This window comes from Peromyscus maniculatus, chromosome 1, assembly GCF_049852395.1.
Source record: "Peromyscus maniculatus bairdii isolate BWxNUB_F1_BW_parent chromosome 1, HU_Pman_BW_mat_3.1, whole genome shotgun sequence".
Taxonomy (NCBI): domain Eukaryota; kingdom Metazoa; phylum Chordata; class Mammalia; order Rodentia; family Cricetidae; genus Peromyscus; species Peromyscus maniculatus.
Genome location: NC_134852.1, coordinates 39343257 through 39362507, shown reverse-complemented (window position 1 = coordinate 39362507; position 19251 = coordinate 39343257).

The window sequence follows — 19251 nt, the reverse complement described above, 5'->3', positions numbered from 1 at the left end:
TCTGAGTACCCTTTGGGTTACATCCTGCTGGTAATGGCGTTTGATTATAGAAGGAACAAGTAGGACATTTCTTTACTATTTCTTTGGCTTGTTGCCAGGTTATGGAAAAATCCTTTTTTAAACCTTTACTATTGACATGATGTTTTTTATGAAATTCTGAGGCCTCCAGCACATACCCTATCAATAATTGATCTATCTCATCATTGCCTTGTGCTAGAGGGCCTGGCAGACCAGTATGGGATCAAATGTGAGTTATATATAAAGGATGACTCCTTTTCCTGATTGTATCTTGTAATTGAATAAATAGAGAAGTTAATTCTGAAGCATCAGGGATAAATTCTGCAGTCTCAATATGTAATACCGCTCTTTCAGCATACTGAGAGTCAGTTACTACATTGAGAGGTTCTGAAAAATCCATTAATACAAACAGAATAGCATACAATTCTGATTTTTAAACTGAATTAGGACTTTGAATCACTTAACTTAAATTTTCTGATGTGTAACCTGCCTCTCCTTGTTTTTGGCATCTGTATAAAATGTACAAACTCCAGATATGGGTTTTTCTCATAAAATTTGAGGCAAGATCCAATCAGCTCTCTTTATAAGATCAAATCTATCGCTTTGGGGATGTTTGCTGTTAATTTCTCCCAGAAAATTACTGCAAGCTCTTTGCCAAGGTTCGCTTTCTGTCCATAATTTTTCAATGTCCTCCTTAGTTAAAGGTATGACAATTTCTGCTGGGTCTATTCCTACTAATTGACGAAGTCTCAATTTTCCTTTCCAAATCAAGTCAGAGATTTTTTCCACATGAGTTTTTAATTTTTTATTTGGTTTATTTGGTAAAAATATCCATTCCAATATAATATCTTTCCTCGGGCTAGAGAGATGGCTCAGAGGTTAAGAGCACTGACTGCTCTTTCACAGGTCCTGAGTTCAATTCCCAGCAACCACATGGTGGGTCGCAATTATTTGTGAGATCTGGGACCCTCTTCTGGCCTGCAGTAATACATTCTGTATACATAATAAATAAATAAATCTTTGAAAATAATAATAATAATAATAATAATAATAATAATAATAATAATAATATCTTCCCTCAGCATTAATATTCCTGTAGGAGAATGCCTAGAAGTTAAAATAACCAAATGCAATCCAGCTTTGGATCAATACGATCCACGTGCTCTTCATGTACTTTCTTTTCTACCAAGGCCAATTCTTTCTCAGCTTCAGGTGATAATTCTCTTGTACTATTTAATTCCTTGTCACCTTCTAAGGTTTTGAACATATTATTTAGTTCATCATTTTTTACCCCAACAATAGTTCATAGATGAGAAATATCTACAAATAATCTTTGACAATCATTAAGAGTCTGTAGTCTGTCCCTCCTAATTTGCACTTTCTGGGGTCTAATTTTTTGTAGTTCTATTTTATTTCCTAAATAATTAATAGAATCTCCTCTTTGTATCGATTCAGGAGCAATTTGTAATCCCCAGTAAGGCAAAATGTTCTTTACTTCTTCAAACATTTTTTCTAAAGTATCTGCATTTGAGTCAGGTAGTAAAATATCATCCATATAATGATAAATTATAGATTTAGGGAATTTTTTACGTATCACTTACAATGGCTGTTGTACAAAATATTGGCACAGAGTTGGGCTATTCAACATTCCCTGTGGGAGAAACCTACATTGAAATCTTTTAACTGGTTGAGAATTATTATAAGTAGGCACTGTGAAAGCAAATCTTTCTCTGTCTTTTTCTTGTGAGGGTATTGAAAAGAAACAGTCTTTAAATCAGTAACTATGAGAGGCCATCCTTTTGTTAACAGAGTAGGCAAAGGAATTCCACATTGTAGAGAACCCATTGGCTGAATTACTTTGTTAATTGTTCTAAGGTCTGTTACCATTCTCCATTTACCAGATTTCATTTTAATAACAAATACAGGAGAATTCCACGGGCTGGTTGATTCTTCAATATGCTGAGCATTTAACTGTTCTTCTACCAGCTCTTTCTCTGTTGTTAAAAGGCCATTGCTGAATCCATACAGGCTTTTCTGTTAACCATTTTAAAGGTAGAGCTGTTTGGTGTCTTTGGAAGATCATCAGTTGTTGTGCCCTGTTCTTGTATAATATGGATGGCTGGTGACAACTCATTAGAATAATATCTTCTAATATTTCTGTCAGAAACAGGTGCTAGTTTATGACTTGTTTCTGAGATTGGAGGGATGTTAATCTGAGTATTCCTTTGTTGCAACAAGTCTCGACCCCACAGGTTCATAGCTATGTTAGTACCATATGATATTAATTTTCCTCTCTGTCCTTCTGGACCTATACATTCGAGCCATCTTGCACTCTGTTTTACTTGAGATAATGTCTCAATTCCTAACAGTTGAATGTTCACCGCCTGAAGAGGCCAAGTTGGATGCCAAAATTCTGGTGCAATTATGGCAACGTCCACACCTGTGTCTACCAGACCAGACAACAAAACACCATTAATTTTATTGCTAATTTTGGTCTTTGTTCATTAATAGAAGTTTGCCAAAATTTTTTCTTTGTGTTTTCTCCTGAATTTTCTATTCTCTCTGTTTCATCATCCTGACGAGCATGATTTATTCCAATAGGCATTTGGTTATATAATTGCTCTGAGTAAGGGTTTCCTCTATGACTGCACGAAAGGTTTGAACTGGATTTGCTATGAGGGCCTGCATGAGGCCCCTCTGGGAGTTTCCTGAAGACTGAGGCAAAGGATTTCCTTGCCTGTCCCTTGTTGATCTACATTCATTGGTCCAGTGTTTTCCCTTACACACCTTCTGCATACTCCAGAAGAAGGGGGCATTCTGTTGCCATTGTTCCTTGAAGAAACATTATTTCTAGAAATGACCTGTTTACAGTCCCTTTTCAAATGTCCTTGCATTTCAATTCCAAAACATCTAACATATCTCAAACCTTTTGAAATTGTTTCTCCTACCCACATATCATCATGGTCATGAGCCTCAACATTGACCATGTCTCTAATCCAAACTTCCAAAGGTGCAGATCTTGCCTTTAATGGCCTGATAATTCTTTTGCATGCTGCATTCGCAATCTCAAAGGCCAAAGATTCAATCATTTTCTGACTAGCTTCTGAATCCAGGACCATTCTCTTTACTGCTGAAGACAGTCCTGTAAAAAATCTTTGAAAGATTATTTTGGGCCTTGTATAACCTTTGTAAATGACTCAGTTTTTTCCCCCTGGTTCTTCAACTCTGTCACATGCATTCAAGGCTGCTATTCAACATACAATTAGGGTTGGGACATCATATGAACATTGTGTTTGTACTGAAGCATATTGGCCTTCTTGAATAAGCTGATCCTGGAAGACTTGTATTCCTTTATCCCTCTATTATTTTTCTATGTTTTAGCCTCATCTCTGAACCACATTTGCCACTGGAGCCGTTGACTGGGTTCCAGAACAGCCTGTGCCAGCTCCCGCCAGTCCTGAGGTATAATCCTACTATATGTTGACCAAGAGTTTAACATTTGCTTTACATATGGGGAATGCATGCCATAAGATACTATTGCCTCCTTAAACCTTCATAAATCTAACATTTCAATTGGAACCCAAATATTTTGTGTAGTCATTGATTAGGCAACTGCTTTACGGCTACTGGATAAATTAAGGGTGACTGTGTTAAAACAGGCTTTCTTTCTGTAACCTTATGATCCAATCTTGAAACAACTTCACTGTTAATTTCTTCTGTCTGAATTTGAATTTCTTTATGATTCATTTTTACAGGTTTAATAAGTTTTTCTAAAACTGTTATCCTGGCACTTAAATTGACTATCTTTTTAAATAGTAAAATGGGGATAAGCATAGTAATAAAATGCATAATTCAATCAACGTTAATCTTCTCATATAGTTGTTCCATTGTCAGACTGCCTAAAATTTCAAACAAAACCCAATTTTTTCCAATGTACACATAAAAAACATTTTTTAATGTGGTAAAATTTTCTCTTTTAAATAGTTTCCTTCAAAATACCTGATATGTTAAGTGACTTACCAAGTCTGCGTAGAACAGTAGAAATCCAAGAAATTTCAAAACAGCCACCTAGTGTCTGAGGTGTCAATCCAGAGAGAGAGAGAGAGAGAGAGAGAGAGAGAGAGAGAGAGAGAGAGAGAGTGCAAGAAAGCATAGCCACAAGTTCTGACTAAAAGATTGAATCCAGCCACATGTTCCTGCTTGAGCAGTGTCAAGCCTTGGCTCTGACTTCCTTAAGCTCCAACCACATGATTTGGCTTTACAGGCAGGGGCCCTGTTTGGGCAGGGCAGGCCTGAGTTGTTTGTAGCACCGGCTTTAAGCAAGTAGCTCCAATTGAGTGCAACTGCCTAGGGCTACAGTCAGTCCAGCCTGAGGCCAAGCCGACTTAGGCCGGAGCTGGGCCCAAGCTAGGGAGCCAGGGCGCTCAGACTGGAAACAGGAACTGCCACCAAGCCAAGCAGTTTTTAATGGATTTGTGGCATGTTGGGCACCAAATGTAGATGTAACTAACTGTCTTATTTAAAAAGAAACACAGAACCAATGCAAAGAAGAAAGCCAAGAGATCAGAGCTAAGAGCCTTACCCACCTGCTGCAGCTAGCCTCTCCAGCCAAGAGACCTCTCCGAAAGAGAGCTACTTCCTGTTTGTTTGTCTTTATATAGACTTTCTGTTTTGCCTTCTCATTGGTTGTAAACCCAACCACATGACCGCCTCTTCACTGCCTGTTTGTACAGTCATCCAGGTCTTCTATGGTTGGTATTGAGATTAAATGTGTGTGTCTCCAATCCTGACTGTATCCTTGAACACACAGAGATCTACCTAGCTCTGCCTACCAAGTGCTGGGATTAAAGGCATGCACCATGAATGCCCAGCTCTGCTATGGCTTGCTATTAGCTCTGACCCCCAGGCAACTTTATTTATTAACATACAAATAAAATCACATTTTGGTACAAATAAAATATCACCATACTCTTGACATTTTAATTTGTGGGAGAGACAGCTGACATCCTAATAGCACAAATACAGACAATTCTTCCCCAAAATGATGGAAGAGCCTGGCTTGGTATATGAAAGCCAGCCTGCTATCAGGAGGGGGTTCTAGCTTGGGGCTAATCTGAATCCTTCATAGCCTGCTACTCAATCAGTTTGGTGCTATTCTATGTTTGGCTTAAAACTTAAACAGGAATGAAATAGCTTTCATATTATAGGAAGTCCTAAGGATATTCTTAGCCAACCTCTCCTGAGGCTTAAGCCCCCTTGTAGATGTATCCAACTATCTTATTAAATAAGAAACACAGAACCAATGTAAAAGAGAAGGCCAAGAGGTCAGAGCTCAGAGCTAAAACCTTATGCTTCCTCCTGTGGTGCTCCTACCTCTCCGAAAGAGAGCTACTTCCTGTGTGTTTGTCTTTAACATAGTCTTTGTGTTTTGCCTTCTCATTGATTGTAAACCCAAACATATGACTGCCTCGTCATTGCCTGTAAGTACAGCCCTCCAGGTCTTAAAGGTGTATGTCTCCAATGCTGGCTGTATCCCTGAACACACCAAGATCTACCTAGCTCTGTCTACCAGGCGCTAGGATTAAAGGCATGGGCCATCACCGCCATGCTCTTGCTATGGTTCTAATAGCTCTGACCCCGGGCAACTTTACTTATTAATATACAATTAAAATCACATTTCAGTACAAATAAAATAGCACCATACCTCCTCTTGGCCCTTAGCATTTTGCAGGAATATGACTTCGGAGAGTGCCATTTTTTTCACCCATGCAGGATACTATCTTTCAAATTACTGAACTTACATTTATTTTCCTGGAGATCCTGTCCCAAAGTTTTAATTACCATATTTATGTATTACCTCTTGAAAGCCTTTTCTTTTCTACGAGCAACAGAAAGATAGTAGGAACTGACAAGTGGGAACTTGGAAAAGAATTAGAAGGAGTAGAGGGTTCAGAAACTAAAACCACTCTAGGTTGTTAGAGAAAATGAGTTTATTATGACACTGAATGAAAAATAACGTGCAAATGTTAAAAAAAAAATAAAAAGCACTGAAATACTGGGAATTAAACACAGAACACAGTTCTAACTATCTATCAACTTATCTATCTATCTATCTATCTATCTATCTATCTATCTATCTATCCCTCTCTCTTATCTATGGATCTCTCATTTTTGCTCCACTCTAAGACTTCTCAGTAACACAGGCCCAGTGATGTTCTACCCACCTGGGTCTATGCTACTACAAGAACACACTTTTTTCAGAATGGTCTACAACAAGGAGCCTGGATGAACCTTCCAAATTTCAGTCATTGCCACTTGGAATGTGTCACATTATCTGACAAGTGGTCAGTCATGAAGGAAACTGGAAGGGTGAGAGACAAAGCAGCCTACTGTCCTATGAGAAAAGACACTCTTATTGCAGAGCTTTGCCAAGCACTACAAAACATGAAACAATCTGCATGGAGGAACAGTTCTGCTGAGCTGGGCATGTAGCTGCAAGCTACAGCACTAGCTCAGTGTAAAAGAGGTCCCAAGGGAAAGTACTGACAGCTCATGTGAATGCAGGAGGAGGGCTAAACAGGCTCCAGGGTCATTTTCAATGAGGACTGACAGACAGACACTGTCATAGTAGTGCTTGTTGAGGCAGTTAGAATAAGAAAGGTATATAAATGCACACTACACCCATGCCATGAGACAGTCTATGAACCCACCAGTGAGTGCCCAAGGAGAATGATAACAATCTAAACCAAAGTGAGGAAACACACAAGATTTACCCATATTTATTCCCACCAGCAGGCTTGTACAACCACTTTGGAAATCAATATGGCACTTTCTTTGCTGTGGGATGGTCTGTATGTCAAATTGCTCTGATTGGTCAATAAATAAAACACTGGTTGGCCAGTGGCCAGGCAGGAAGTAGGTGGGACAAGGAGAGGGGAGAATTCTGGGAAGCGGAAGGCTGAGGCAGAGAGACACTGCAGCCACTGCCAGGACAAGCAGCATGTAAAGACGCTGGTAAGCCACTAGGCACATGGCAAGGTATAGATTTATAAAAATGGGTTAATTTAAGATATAAGAACAGTTAGCAAGAAGCCTGTCACAGCCATACAGTTTATAATAATATAAGTCTCTGTGTTTACTTGGTTGGGTCTGAGCTGCTGTGGGACTGGCGGGTTACAAAGATTTGTCCTGACTGTGGGCAAGGCAGGAGAACTCTAGCTACATTCTTAGAAAATTGGGAATCAATCTCCCCCAAGATCCAGCTATACCACTCTTGGGCATATACCCAAGAAATGCTCAATCATACCACAAGAGCACTTGCTCAGCTATGTTTATATCAGCATTGTTTGTAATAGCCAAAACCTGGAAACAACGTAGATGCCCTTCAACTGAAGAATGGATAAATAAATTGTGGCACATATACACAATGGAATACTACTCAGCAGAGAAAAACAATAACATCATGAGGTTTGCAGGCAAATGGATGGATCTAGAAAAAAATCATCCTGAGTGAGGTAACCCCAACTCAGAAAGACAAATATGGTATGTGCTCACTCATAGGAGGATACTAGATGTGGAACAAGGATGACTGGACTGCTACTCATATCACCAGTGAGGCTACCTGGAAAACAGGACCCCAAGAAAGACACAGGGATCACCCAATGACAGAGAAATGGATGAGATCTACAGGAACAGCCTGGACATGAGTGGGAGCAATGAAGGGCGAGGGTCGAGGTAAAGAGAGCGGGAGATCCCAGCTGGATCAAGAACAGAGAGGGAGAATAAGGAATAGGAGACCATGGTAAATGAAGACCACATGAGAAAAGGAAGAAACAAAGTGCTAAAGAGGCCCACAGAAATCCACAAAGATACCGCCACAAAAGAAAGCTGGTAATGGTCGAGAGACAGCTGGGACTGACCTACTCTGGTGATGGGATAGCCAAACACCCTAATAGTTGTGCCAGAAACCCCATCCAAGGACTGAGGAATCTGGAAGGAGACATCCTCAGCTAGGCCCTGGGTGGAGTGCTGGAGTCTAATTAGTGAGAAAGAGGAGGGTTTATATGAATGAGAATTGTTGAAACCAAGGTTGGACAAAGCACAGGGACAAATAGCCAAATGAATGGAAACAAATGAACTATGAACCAAAGGCTCAGGGGCCCCCAACTGGATCAGGCCCTCTGAATAGGTGAGATAGTCGATTGGCTTGATATTTTTGGGAGGCATCTAGGTAGTGGTACCAGGTCCTGGGCTCATTGCTTAACTTAGCTGTTTGAAACCTAGGACTTATGCAGGGACGCTTGGCTCAATCTGGGAGGAAGGGACTGGACCTGGCTGGACTGAGTCTATCAGGTTGATCTCAGTCCTCAGGGGAGACCTTGATCTGAAGGAGGTGGGAATGGAGGGTTGGCTGGGGGGAAGGGGAGGAGGGCAGGAAAGGAGAGAACAAGGGAATCTGTGGCTGTTATGTAGAACTGAATAGTATTGTAAAATAATAAAAATAAAAATAAAACAGAAATCCCAAACTGTCACTCGAAACATAGGCACTAAACATGAAATGTTATCAGCAGGTTGTATTCATGTAGTCATATTGGATGTGTGCTGAATTTATATTAAAATATAAGGAGTAACAACTTACATAAAAAGTAGTGGGGAACAGGGGGAGTTAGATGACAAAGGGATTCTTAGGTAAATACAATTCTTCTCTATGAAAGTCCTGATACGTCATTTCATTAAGAAAGGTCAGAGTAGAACCAAGCCTGGTGGCTATGGAAAGAACCTACAATGACAGCACTCTAATGCAGAGACATGCCAGTCTGTGTGATTTCAAGGCCAGACAGATCTAGGTAGAGACTCTCTCTCTGTCTACATTAAGGAAGATCTGCACAGAACAGAACAAAGGCACAGGCATGAGAAGCTGTCTAAGGTTCTCCTACTTTAAGCACTTCTGTTCTGGGACACAGGTGTGAGGCAGTGCCACAGCAGGAATCAGAACAAGACAAAGCAGAGTAAAGAAGGCTGTTGTCTAGGTTAGAGCAAGAGTCAACGTGGATCAACTAGGAAGTCCATGCCAGCACAAGAAGAACGGGCAGCTCACTAAATGAGTGCCATCCTATCCTTTACCAAGAATCATTTTGAACCATTTGTGTTGGATATGTGAGGGAAAATGGGTGTCAGACTCTCCCAGACTGTACAAACAGGAGATAACAAATATCTTCAAGGGAAGACACAGATTCCATCTCACCCTCTTCCCATTTTCCTCTTGCTTCCTACAGAAAATTTCCTAAGTGCACCTTGCTTTGGAACAGAATGTGCACTTCAGGCCTCTGTGCCTGGGCTGAGGAATGCCATGTCCTTAGTAGGAAGTGTGTGCAACTTCTCCAGGGTCTCCTCCCCGGCTGTGAGTGCAGCATGGCTCCTGCCATCAGACTCCATCACTTGTTGCCAGCCGCTCATGGACAGTGCCTACCCCTACCTACCAGCTGGCACAACCATGGTGACTTCACTGACTGACCAGGGCCAGATCTCTGCCTCAGCCCTCTCCTATCCAGGTGTTCTCCAGGGGGATCCAACGGGAAGCAGTGACCGGTGGCGAGCTGTACTCCTGGACTTCACTGTATCTATCACAGACCAGAATACCACATTCTCCTCCTTCTCTAGGACAGCCCAGGGTGATAATATGTTAGGTCCCAATGCCTTAGTCCTCTCCTATCCAACACTTTCTGCCAAACTTGTGCAGGCCAAACCACCACAGGTATCAAATCAAGGATACAGCCTGGCACCTTCCTACCTGGAGGGCACCCAGGTCTATTACAATGACTTCAACAGCCTAGGCCTTCTGATGCCTGGAAAACTTAGGCAGTGCCTGCAGGCCTGTGGCTCTGTGTCCTACTCTGGGGGTTAGGCCTCTGCCCTGAAACCAGAGATAGTGATGATGCCAAAGGAGATTCTGTCAATGAATGTCCAAACACACTTCTCCACCTCTGCCATCTACTATCCCCACCTGCTCAAGACATGCCAGACACCCGTCTTGAAGGTGAGTAGAAGCGAGGGAGGACTGAGATCAGCACTCAAAGCAGACACAGCTCAAACTTTCAGGAGTGGATGTCCTCAGGGAGGAAAATGGGAGTCCTGAGAGCTCAGCCTTGGCCTGGCTCACCATCCCCATCTTCAGTCTCTGTAATGACTGACAATGCAGGGCAATGAGTGGCACCCATCCTCCATTAAGACATGTCCAAGGACACCATCACACACATGTCACTGACCTAGCTAATGAGTCCCATGGACCATTACACAGCAATCGCCTCATTCCTAATCTATTCCTCAGGGCTGTAGAGGACACCAAGGCCTTTCTGTTTGGTAACACTTTATTTTCTCTCACTTGAATTCTGACTCTAGAGCAGTGCACTGAAAATCTGTCCTAGAAGAAGTATTACTTGCAGATTCCAAGTGCTGGCCCTGCTGTTCTCTTTCAAGCATAAGTGCATTGAAAGTCCAGTATACCTGGTATATCAGAGTACAACTGCTAAGTTGGTCAAAGCTTCTCTTTCATTCTCTCTCCTCTCTCTCTCTCTCTCTCTCTCTCTCTCTCTCTCTCTCTCTCTCTCTCTCTCTCTTCTCTCTCTTTCTCTCTCTCCTCTCTCTCTCTCTCTCTCTCTCTCTCTCTCTGTCTCTCTCTCTCCTTCTCATTCCCCCTCTCTCTCCCTTTTTCTTTTGCTATGGTTATTCAGAGGTCAGCCAAGGCTATGCATGATCAATAGGATATGTTATAAACTACAAAGATAACCCAAGCTAAAGATTTCACCTTCTTAAACCAATTTTGAAATTATCTCTATGGCTGAAAAGACTTCAAGTTCAACGAACATCCCACTTTCTTCACCCATGGCCATGCTGTTGGACACCATGCTTGGTTCCCTAATATTCTTGAAATGGTGCTACAGTCAACACTGATGGGCAAGTACCTCTCTAATATATTGAGTTCTTTCTTTGGAAAGGCATATATGAAACATGTGCTGGGCCAGGTTTTGGCTTTTGAAGGATCCTCCACACTGACATCCAATCAAGCTGGAAATCTTTCCATCCTCTCCAGCATTTCATAGCATTCCTTTTTGTGAACTCTCTCAGGGGTGGCTGTCATTTCTTTTCTAGTTGGCCTTGGATAGGATCTAGGAGGTTCACTATGCATTTCCCTGATTCTTCCTCAATCTGAACCATTGAATGTCCTCACTCTCTTTGAAGAAATTAGGGAGGACTGTCTTTCTCTTTGCACTGTACTACCTGGGTTGCCTTCTTTCTGATGATATATGTATTTTATCTAATTCTAAATAATCTCATAATAATCTTCTTACTGGGGTAGCAACAGCAAAGATGTCCTCCTCCTCTCTAGGATCATCTCTCAAATAAATGTTTCTTTTTTTCAGGAAGCAAATGCTTTACTTCCCTGCAAGACCATCTGTCAACTACAGCCAGGATTTCTTGAGTGGCCCATGTGTTGCTCCATTCTCGTCTGTCTGTGAACATTCAACACTTTGGCACACTCTGTGCTCCAATATGATCAGGGATACTCACACTATTGCCTCTGAGGCATTTGGCACTTCTTTGAGGGGGTGACACACAGGAAATATAACCAATTGATTTGTTACTTTGCTTTTAGTTTCTTGAGACAGGTTCTCTCTCCATAACCCTGCATGTTCAGGAACTATCTATGTTCATCAGGCTAGCCTTGAACTCCCAAACATCATCCTGCCTCTACCTATGCCACTACCTTTGCCTCTATTTATGGCTCTGCCTCTGCCTCTGCCTCTGCAACTTCCCAGGCACTGACCCTGCCTCAAGAGTGCTGAGACTAAAGGAATGCTCCAACAAGCCAAATGGAATCAAGTCTCTTTCTGTCTATGTGGATATCCAGGTTTCCCAGTATGATTGGATGAAGAGGCCATGTGTAAGCGAACATGCATTTTTGGTACATACCCAAAACCTGAAGAGATTTAACTGAATATGTTTACAACTGGAACTCAACTCAGACTGATGTTTCTGAATATCTGCAGTTAAAGCAGAGTTCCTAAGAATGTCATCCAGCTGTTGTAGGGGCCTAAGTGCAGAGGTGCACTGAAAGGAGGGGGCATCCCACTTACCAGGTACTGACTTCTTCCTTGACTCTTTTTCAGTGGTGCAAACGGAGACTTCCGTGAAAATCACACCTCAAGCCAGATATTCTGTCTGCTGCAGAGCAGAACTCTGCTACTCCTGCACTCTGGATTTCCAGATGAGTACACCACCTGTTGATAGGCACAAGTCATTAACTGCCCCCCTCCACAACCTTCAGAATTCCTGGCATTGCCACAAGCCCCATGCCTGGAACAAACAGAGAATGACAACCTGCATGAGATGGCAGCAAATCTGTCAGTGCCTCTGGCTGCCTATGAGTGCACGAAAGAACACCAAGACCCATCTCTCCTCCCTTTAGCACACCCTGACATGCCTGCACTCCACTCATGCTGGGAGCATAGGGCAGAAGCTTGCTTCTGACAATGCCACATAGGGAAGCAGCAGTCTTGGTCAGGATGAGCATGGGTTGCACAGTGTGTTGGCCTCCAGCATAGACTTGCAGACATGACTACACTGGTGGCAGATGTTCACATTCCTCAACTGCTCAACTCCTTCACTGAACTACATTAATTCCAGGTTCCCACAGTCACCCAATCCACAACCTCCATAGTCATCAGGAGCAATCACTTCCAATAAACATAGGGTATCATCAGCACACCATTAAACCATTTGAGGAAAAATGAAGAGAAAGTTTCTAATCTGCTTTATGGAGCTTCTGTGAGCAGAATCCAATGTTAGGATCTGGTGGAGGGAAAGAGGCTGGGACCAGTGTTGTGCCCAGACAAGGGGCTATTTACAATATGGCCAAGCAAATAGAAGGTAAAGCTCAGAAAGCCATACTCTGTAGGCCCAGCAGACCTAGGGTTCATGGGCAAGACCAGACAAAGAGAACTAGAGAAAACAACTCCAAGAAAGCTGAAGGAGCTTAAGCCATGAAGTCATAGAGTCACACCAAGAGGAAGCAGGATCTACCTGAGCTCAGCCATGATACCTGTAAAAAGCCTCAAACCAACCTCAGCATACACATGCTGGAGTCTGTGAAGGTCTGTCACTCACTGTGGAAGAAGGGAGAGAAGAAAGCTGGCATCTCCTGAACCTTCAACTCTTTGTGCTACTCTGTGCTCTAACAGTATCAGAGTTTGTTACACTTTGGCCTCTGAGGCATTTGGCATTATCTGTTTCCAGGGTTACATATAATAAACAGAATTCATTTATTTATTAACTCACTTTTAGATTCTTGAGACAGGGATCTTCTCCATAGCCCAGCATGTCCTAAAACTGTATGCACTGACCAAGTAATCATTGAACTCACAAAGATCTTCCTGCCTCTACCTCCTCCTCAGCCAATGCCTCAAGAGTGCTGGGACTAAAGGAATGCTCCAACAAGCCAAGTAGAATCAAGGTTCTTTCTGTACATGTGGATAACCATGTTTCCCAGCAAGCCTCGATGAAGAGACCATTTGTAATTCATGGTGCATTTTTTATACATACCTAAAATCCAAAGAGACTTAGCTGCATGTGTTTACAACTGGAACTTAACTCGGATTCATTTTTTTCTGACAATCTGTTTTGTTTCAGTTGTAGGCTGTACTTGCTACAATGTCTGTGAAGCACTGACCTCTAATGAGGTAGGCTTATGCTATGTTGGGGACTTTGTGCTTTTGTGGTGAAGATTTTTATTGCTTTTCTACTTCTAAGAAGTAGGGCATCACAATTTTGTTGAGCGATTATATTCAAGCCGTCAATAGAGTTTCATCATGTATCTATCTTAAAAATATCTAAACCCCAACTACTGTGTAGGCCCCAAATTGTCCATTCCAAAAAAGGTTATATACAGAGTCACCCAATTAGAAAATGCTAACAAAGACACCATGAAAAGATCCCACCTTCTGTATGCAATTATCCTCACAGGAACAATTTGCAAATAAGAGAATGATGAATAGCAATGGCTTAGGAAGGCCTCTGGTTTTATCTCTCTCTCTGTGGCTTTAACTACAGATTTGGACACTATTGTGCTTCACTTTACACCTTAGGAACAATAGAAAGGCATTTGGACAGATATCTTCCAATCTTGATATTATTATTTTAATCTTTATGTTTTCAAATTAAGTATCTCATAGAACAATCCTTATTAAATAAATCTCAGGAAGCATTTTTCTTATTAAAGCTACTAATACAATGCTCTTCTTATTTGGAATTCTTCTCAGTGACTATTAATTCTCATTGTACTATTCATTGAACATGTTTTTCTTAAAATATAACATTGTGTACTGAGCCAAGAAACTCGGTTACCTATACCTACTCATTCCTTACCTCTCAACACAAATCTTAGCAATTGTTCTGCTCCATAGAATTGCCTCCAGTGTCATGAATGGAACCATGTAGGTGTGTGTAATCTAGGATTGATATATAGGGACAGCATCAGGAGATATTTGTCTGGGATTGGATATACTTGGTAAAATAAGATTATCTCAACTTAAAAGAACTCTCCTGCAATCACCTTGACTGCATTCATCACTTGAGGTGAAATGAATGGTGTGTAGACATCACACATTCCTTATCCATTGCTCTGTTATTGGACAGCAAGATCAGGCCCTAACATAGATATTCCTGGAAAAGGCTGCAATCTGCACTGATGTGCAAAGCAATAACATGATCAATTTCTTGTAATAGTAAGGATGGGATATGTGGAAGACCAGGTGTTGGTGTTTAAAGGCTCTCCACACTGAAATTCATAGAAGGTAGAATAGTTCACATTATACCCACCAACTTATTGGTGTTTCCTGTGGAAGCAATTCTTAGAAGCCCCCTACTTTCAGTTAACTCTCCAATTCTATACTCAAAACGACCATTTTCCACCAGGGCCTGGTGTTCAAATGCAAGTAATGTCTAGAACGACAAGTTTTCATGAATCTCCATGGCTCTTTCTACTATGTACAGTTAAGCTTCACAGCCACAGAACTGGCTATCACTGTGTCCATCTCTTCAATTACTTTCTAAGGTCTCCATCCATCTAAGGTAATCACTTCTAAGACATCACAATGGGATGTTCACTTGATTTTGGAATAGAAAGTCATGCTACACTATTCTACCCTACTGCTCTAGCTCTCAATTCCATTGGGCTCCTACTTGCAGGACAATCCCTGAGCTTTGGATGGACTGCTTTGTGCATGATCCATTTATGAATACCAGCGTGCCATCTCACCACAGCCACTAAGTCTCAGCAGCCTAAACAATGTCAATTCTCTCCGACAGCAACAGAAACAAATACCAAAGGAAGAACAGCAAGGAGTCAGACTGTGCAATTACATATGCACCTGAAACTACATTAATCTCTTACAAAAGCAAGGTTCAGAAGGGATAATAGAGACCCAGACACTCCAGTGAATGAAACATTAGCAATTGTCTTCCAACTGGGACCTAGAACCTGCTCACTCAAAGGAGATTTTATGGTGGATCATACTACAAAGATAAGAATTCCCTTCTGTGCATGTGCACACATATCAAATTGGAGAGTTGTGAGTATACCTAACCAATGTGCATTCTCTGCACCAGTGTATACATCTCTCTTGACATTTTACTATATGGGGGAGGCAGCCAACAACCTAATAGGACAATTCTTGAGCATTCTCCCCCAAAATGATGGAAGAGCCTTCTTGGTCTATGAAAGCCAGCCTGCAATCAGAAAGGGGTTCCAGCTAAGGGCAAGTCAGATTCTTCATATCAGATTGGCACTATTCTAGTTCTGGTTCATAACTTACAACAGGATCGAAATAGCATTCATAATTTGGAAGGACCTAAGGACCTTCTTGGCCAACATATCCTGAGGCTTAAGCCCACCTCTGGCACTTAACATTTAGCAGGCATATGTCTTCAGGGAGTGCCACTTTCCACCCATGCAGGATACCATCTTGCAAATTCTTAACTTACTTTTACTATTCTTGGAGATGCTGTCCCAAATCATCAGGCACTTGGAGGATATAATGATACCATGCAGGAAAGACTGATTTCCTAACAGGGTGCCTAGGGTCTGTAAAGACCTACAACTGCCTATTCTATCAGGGGACAGGCTTCCTGCAAAGTCACACACTAACCAGATTCTCTAAGAAGGAGGGCAAATCTTGTCCTCTACAGCTGGAAAAGATCCAACCCTTAGAGCTACAGATTCCTCACTAGGACAGAATTCACAACAAGGGTAGGTATGGATAGGAAGTCCTATCTTAAGAAATAAAAAAGTCTTTGTATTCTAGATCATAGACTTCTATGACAAGTCTCTTTAACTCCTAGTTTTCACGACTCTAGTAGGGCCATTGTGGATCATAACATCTCTTAGAATTCTGGTAACATTAACCCAACCTCTTCTCACTGAAACAAATACAAGAGCATGGCCACCGTCTGCCCATCCACTTGAGTTTATGCACACATCTGACACACACCACAACACTGAAGAAGCAGGTGCCTCACTCTCTTTTCCTGAATAAACCAGGCCACTGAGAAGGCTCAGAATGAGCAAGCAATCTCTGACCCCAGCACTTTATCTCTAATGAAAACATATATCCAGGTTATTCTGTGTGTATTGCTAAACACAACATGGCATGTGCTTACTTTGCTCTCAGAAGTCAACATTTTACATGCATGTTTTCTATCTATTCTGATTTATGGACTTCAGAAGCCCACTAGCTCAGCATGTGATTTTCTTCCTGAAAATTTAGCCAGCACAAGTATTATCACATGTGTGTCTCCATAACCATATCTATTCCTACAGTGGGGGGGGGGGGGACAAAGGTCTTCTCACCTGACATAGAACACCACTGATACAGCAAGAAATAATTCCACCCAAGTCAACAGTAATGAACTTGTTAAATACCAAAGTTATTTAAAAGTGAATGGTGGATGAGTTACTTGTACCAGGTACCATGATTTAGATGTAGCTGCACGAAGCAAAACCTCACATGTGCATCAAATAAAGAACAGGAAATCCCTAAGTGCTTTTTCATGATTGGAAGCCATCAAGACGAGTGTGAAAAGTGTCTCCCAGGTAATGTATTAAGAACTTCTATGAGCTTAAGGAGGATTCCTGTGCACTTTCCACTTCAGTTTTTCTAAAACTGGGAATTCTAGCTGCTTTGAGTCTCATAGGATCCTCAACCACCACAAAGAAAGTTACAGTGTGGAGGAAACTGTTACTCAACAAACAGGGATGGCCCTGATCTCTTGGCTTTCCCTCTGTTGGCTTCTCTTGGTTGCTTTACCTCTTTAGATCATCAATGTGCACATTGGATTGAATCGTGCACAACTACCAAGGCCTCCCATAGCTTCCAAAAAACATAACAAACCATAGGATCAGCAAATGTACCAAAGACCCATAGCACTCCAAGGTCCCAGTTGAATTCATCTCATTCCTAAGACTAGCATGAATACAGGCCCATCCATTTCTGGGAACTATACCTCAGAGACCACCCACAATGTACTCTTCCATCAACAAATCTATCCACTGTTGCCTTTTCAGAACCTGTTTTTAACAGGAACCCCAAAACATAAAGAATAATAAACAAACGGGCCAGAAAAATGCTTATATTTTCATATTACTTTGAACACACCTGAGGGGCCATGCTGACTACTGCAATTGAAGTACCAATGCACACTGTCCTACTGAGCTTTTGTTAATATAACACAAACCAGAGTGCTGAGGAAAGACAAAAAAATCAACTCAGCAGTTGCCTACCTGATTTGAGCTTCTAGGAATGACTATGGAACATGATCTTTAATAATATTTGATAGACAATGTTGGGCAATGTTGGGCAATCATATACCAAAACAGTTGGACTAGAAATATATAAGAATAGTCACTGAGCAAGCCTAAATAAGCATGCCAGTAAGCAACAATCCTCTGTGGTCTCTGCTTCAGTTCCTGCCTCAAGGTCCTGCCTTGTACTCTGGTTTGGATGCCTAGACAATGGGCTATAAATTATAAGCAGAAAGACACTCAATCCTGCCACAATTTGATTTTGCTCAGTGCTTTATCATAGTCATGGAAACACAACATAGACCACACACAAACACACATATACACACAATCACAAACACATACACACACACACCCCAAAACAAAAATTCTCATGCATTCTAATGCACTACATAAAGAATAGAATCCTCAGCTCAAACTTTAAATAAAAAGAAGGCATAGAATAATCCATTTAAACACACAAGGAGACAGACAGCTCACCTACATTAATATGTCCACCATAAATAAGCCTTGGTTAAAGGAGAAAGTAGAACTTTCCTTGAACACACAAACTACAGGAATTAATAACCACTCAGTCGTGATTTGAAAAGGTGACCTGTGGGAGCCCATTGTCAGGTTCCTTGTGGCTTTACCAGCAGGTCCTCATAGAGAGGATGATTAGGACCAGGGGCCTGAGTACAGGTGTCTGAGATGGTCTGCACTTGGCTCTGGTGGCGGGGAGGTCTTTTGCTCCACACCCCTGGCCTCTTTATAAGTACCCTGGGACAGAGACAGTTGGGGCTCATTGGAAAGGGTTCCAGGCCCTCTTGAGGCTATCCTTTATTTTCTATATGTTTATCTCTGCAATATGAATCCTTCTATCTAATATTTCCTGCTGCTCACACTCAAGAAAACTCTGGTGAGCTATGGGGTTGGTGGGTAAACACCCCACAGACCTGAAGATGACTTATGCACTGAGAGAGAACAATAGCCCTATGAATTCACAGGATGAAATAAACTGCGCTACAAGAGTAAAGAAGCAAATGAATGTTTGGGAATTGACAAACTGCAACATCATGTGAATCAACAGTCACCCATTAATCTGAACTGTGAATGATAATAGGGTCAACTATCTATGAAAGTCTCAAGGCTGTGCCTGATTGAAACCCATGTAGGCTGCCTGCAAACCTTCTCTTCTCTCTCTAATGCCCAGATCCAATCCCACAAACTCATCCTGAGTTCTGTAACAGAACACACTTACAAACCTGGCCTTCTGACACATGCTACTCAATAAAGTAGATCCCACAGCTATATCCCTTGGGCAACAAGTAGGAAGAGGGGAGAACAACAACACTCAGACATCCAATCCTTCCAGTCTCTAGCCTGCTCCATTGCCTAGG